The following is a 5,030-nucleotide window of genomic DNA, read 5'->3' on the forward strand; positions in this document are numbered from 1 at the left end:
AAGAAAGGAAAACTAAAAAATTTTCCCTTCTATTGTTTGGTTGAGAGAAAAAAAGAGAAAAAAACAACAATTTTAAGTTTTGAGAATAGTAAATTTTCCCTTCTTTTTTCCTCTCATTTTCCTTTCATTTTATTTTATTTTCCTTTCTTTTCTTTTCCACAAGTTCTAAACAGAGTCTTACCGGTCCTTTGGCTATCTTGGTGAGAAAAGAAATGAGAGGGGTGTGGTTTCCCTCGTTAATGAGAAAAGAAAACAAAGGATCGTGGTTTCTTACCGTCTCATTTGGATGGACAAAATATAGATAGTGAAAAAATAAAAGAAAAGAAAGGATTGTGATTTCTCACCATCTCATTTGGATAGACAAAATATAGGTGAAAAAAGAAAAGAGAGGGTTGTGTATATTTTACCAATATATCCTTCCTTTTTATTCCAATTTTCAGCCTTATACTGTACAACCTCTTCTTCTTCTCTTCTTCTTCCAAAAAAAAAAAACCCCTCACAGTTCTCTCTCTCCGTCGCCGCCCCACGATCACCACCATCACTCCCGTCAATCGTCTTCCTAAGAAAAGAAAAAATTCGTCTCCCTCACAATCGTCTCTTCTTAAAAAAAGAGTCTCACAGCCCTAGCCCTAGATCCACTTGGTTGCAGAGTGGTGATGGTGGGCTAAGGAGAAGAAGTGTTGGTGCGGCGAGGGGAGGCGGAGGAGGGGTAAAAGTGGGATCTTCTCTCTTTCTCTCGAAATCTCACCAAAATTGGTGAAAAAAGAAATAGGGGCAGTAAGGGGGTCTGGTCTCTCATCGTCTCCTACACGTTTCTCACCTTTTGTTCAGCCAAATGTGAGAGAGAAAGCCTTATCCCTCACTTTCGTTTCTTTTCTCTCGAAGTCACTCCATCCAAACGGGCTGTTAAAGCAAAATACTAAAAGTGTCGTTCTTTGTCAAAGATTGTATTATAAACGCTCGGCAGCACTTACTGAGCACTTACTACAAACAACTTGGATAAAGCGAAACTAATCGTCTAACAAATGCCAAATAAAGTCAAACTAATCGTCTAATAAATATAAAAATTTTAAATCCACAAGGCAATCGATGTCTTGGATAAAGTCAAACTAATCGTCTAACAAATACAAAATTATTAAATCCACAAGGCAATTGATGTCTTTCATCCTAAGACGCAACAACGACACTTTTATACAATTTAACATCTAATTAGGAATCTCAAATGAGAAAAAGTGCAAAGTTAAAGAACAAAAGACACTAAATACCCAAACGATCAGATGCACTTCAATCCATGATGAACGCATCAATGAACTCCCAAGAACTACTGATCTGTCAAGCCGCCACGAGTTGTCCCGCCAAAAGACATCTTGTAGGGATAGAATGGTAAAGCAGATATCGTTGTGAAGAAACCTCAATTGAGAGTATCCGATCTGTAGACAAAATTCGTTCAAAGACGAAACTAATAACGAAAGACCATGGTCTTCCCCTCTCATCGCCGCACGTGGGTATGGAACCCACATGGGGAAAGGAAGGGAAAAGAGAAGTTGTGGTGGTGGGGGTTGAGAGAGAGGGAGCGAGAGATAGGGCCGGCTATTATTTTGGAGTATGGCTCTTCTGGGTTCTAAGATAATGATTTCCTATAAGCAACCAAAAATAAGTCCCAAATCAAGAAAGCAAAAAAACAAAACAAAATAAGTGTGAAAGCTAGTATTTATAATAAAAAAATCCGAATTTCTATTGGGTCAGACGTCACAATTAAAATGGAAGAGAAAGATAGTAGTTATGAAGAGAGGAATGAGAAAGACCAAACAAAAAAACAAAACAAAATAAGTCTAAAAGCTAGTATTTATACAAAAAAATCCGAATTCCTATTGGTCCAGACGTCACAATTAAAATGAGAGAAATATAGTAGAGTGAGAAAGAACAACCAATTAGTGTGATTAGTTCTTCAGTCCTCCTCCTAAGAGAGAGATCTAGAGTTCAAATCTTTATGGAAGAGGTGTTTGACTTTCGTTGTAATTACTAACTCTTTAACATCTACTAATATCCTATCGCCTGGGGAAAAAAATGGAATGAGAAACAAAACTGGCCAACGAGGCTTTATATAACCCGTAAATGATTTCTCCGGTCAATCTAGCAAATGTATATCATATTTGGAGGGGTTAATGTTGTCAAATGCACAAAATCAATTTTCCTGTCAATGCTAACGGAATTACTGACACTTGAGAAGAATTGAAAATGTGATGCCGTATTTTCATGGTTTTACATTGGGAACTGATTGGAATATAAATGTAATTTCTAATGACTTATTCAATCAGAAATCACATTTTCAAATTAAGTATGAATTTGATCTCATCCATCTTCACAGGAATCCTAGATTCTCGGCTCTATCCATAAAAAAAAAAAATGACATGTTTGACTTTTAATAAATTTCCAAATCTACTTATTCAATATAAAATTATCAATTAATCCAAACAAAAATGCTACTCACACAACAATCCAAACACAACACCAAAATACAACATCTCACATACATGTGGGCTCCACACACACTACTATGTGTGGGCCCCACATGTATGTGAGAGATTGTGTAAGTTGTTGTGTTTGGATCGTTGTGTGAGTATCATTGTTGCCAAACAAAACATCAGCATAGAATTACTTCGGTGATTGGTTGAATGGGAGGAATCGAATTCTTAGCCTTGCCCAAGATTACAAGCATCCAAAAAGGATCTGAACAAGTTACCAAGTTTGTTTGCTAAGATTGTTTACGAAGTTTGGGTCCCAAGGCAATGTTCCCATAAAAAACATGCTCCCAAGACTTCTCACACAAAACCCAGGGGGAAAGCACACCGGCGTTGTTTGCGGTTGTGGGCCTTGTGGCCCAAATATGAGCTTCATCTAGTGGCCGAAGAGTGATTTGATTGATCACTTTGTTCAACTCATTGAGTCTATCGAGTACACAAAAAATACAGGTTTTAGATTAAGAAACTTTAAACAGCTAGTATAGATTTTCAAATTGAATTTCATGATAAATGTGTCTCAATCATATCGATAACAAATATCTGATTAGCAGGATTTTAGCACAACGACAAACTTGACGAGCCAAACAAACTAAATGGATCACACTTGAAGGTTTGGGATGAGCCCCAAATAAGAGTATAGCAAGCCCCTTCGATAAATTATATCTACAAACAACTTTTGCTTGATTAAACAAATATATATTATTTTTTCACTCAAGAAGTGAAATTAGAGATTGGAAGTAAAGAATGGCGGTTATAATCAAATTTTACTCATTACCTTTGTATTTTTAACTTGGCAAAATTAAGAATAGGTTGGAAATGCTCTAAAACTAGAAAAAAATTCATCCTTTTAGACCAAAAAAATAATAAAAAAGACTAGAGAGTTGAATTTATAAGCACATAAAGAACTAGTTACATCTCAAATTTGGAAATCCCGAATAGAGCTCAATTTCATGTAAATGCCAGAGTATATTTTTATTATTTAAAGATTACACATTGATAAGGGTTTGAATCAAGGATTTTTTACCATTTTGATTCACTGCACACTGATATAATTATAGTATTTATCTTTCTTCTTATATAGTACTTTTCTCAAAAAATAAACCACCGCTAACCATAAAACTAGGTTATGATATAACAATAGCGTAACAATTAATTACATGTTATATTTCTTACCAAGAAAATTAAATAAGCACATATTGCCCCAAGAAAATCGAACCAAGAAAATTAAATCAGCACATATTGGCCCAAGAAAATCGAACAGATGATTCTTTGATATCCATTCTTTTTCTAGTAACAATACCAAATCATAGTTAAGCCATTCACCCAGAAGTTTTTTTTTTTACTGGCAATAAATTTATTAGGAAAAACTTGACAAATGATACATCAAGTTGGGAGAAGGGGAATCCAACCAAAAATTAGGAAGAAAACCAAAAAAAAAAAAAACACACCCAAGAGCCAAGGCCAAAACTCCTAAAAGGGCAAAAAAACTCCTAAAAGGGCAAAACCCATACAAAAGAAGTTGGGGGGGTGCGATACAGAAGAAAGGTGGATTATTGTATATAAAATCATATACAGTATCTATATTGTGGGATATTTGAAAGTTGGTGTGAGATGACACTCACGTTAATGGCTAGGGTTTGAAGGCGCCCCGGTGCTTCAGTTCGGTGGTGGTGCCTTTTTTGGTGTTGATGTGGTGCAGTAGCTTGTATGTTAGAGGGATTGGAGATAGAGAGGGGTGGAATTCCTACTGAGCTATCACTTATATTAGTCATTTAACAAACGTTGTACCAAAAATAATCCTATTATGTTTAATGGTATTTATCATTCATCAATTTTTAACTTAACATTAAATATTAGTTCAATTTTAGTAAGAGAAAATTTTGAGTTCATTAGAAATTTTGAAAGATTTTCTGACCTTTTATATTTAACTTCGTAAAGTGTAAAGAAAAAGAAGAAAACAAACTTCATGAACAGAGGAGAAAGAATCAAGAAAAACACATGTTTCTATGCTTAGTAAATTCTCTTGGTTAACCATTGTTTTGTGCAATTGGCAAGTGACTGCCTCCCCTTTGTGAAAGGTCTTGGGTTCGAGCCCCACAGGAAGCAGGTCTTTTGGGGACTAGGGCTATGGATAACCTCTGGATCTCCTGTGGTTAATATAGATAATTGTCGAACATCATTAACTCAGAAGTATATCATTAACCCATAAAATTACCCAACAATTTTATTTTTTTAGCTAATATTGTATACATCAGCGAGGGTTAGCGGAGTGTTAGTATGTTAGTCCAGAGAAGATTCAGAGACTGTCCATAGCCATGAACCCCAAACCGTCCCTCAGGAGGCTCGAACCAACTGAGCTAAGAGCTCTTTGGTAAATTACCCAACAATTAGGTGGGATGGATTTTGCTAACATTTGCAGCTGCTGCACATATGCTTTGGAAAGGGTAAATGGCAAACAAAGAACTTTCAGACTTCCAGAGAAAAGATACCTACCTACGTCCCCTCAAG

This window comes from Rhododendron vialii, chromosome 1a, assembly GCF_030253575.1.
Source record: "Rhododendron vialii isolate Sample 1 chromosome 1a, ASM3025357v1".
Classification (NCBI taxonomy): Eukaryota; Viridiplantae; Streptophyta; class Magnoliopsida; order Ericales; family Ericaceae; genus Rhododendron; species Rhododendron vialii.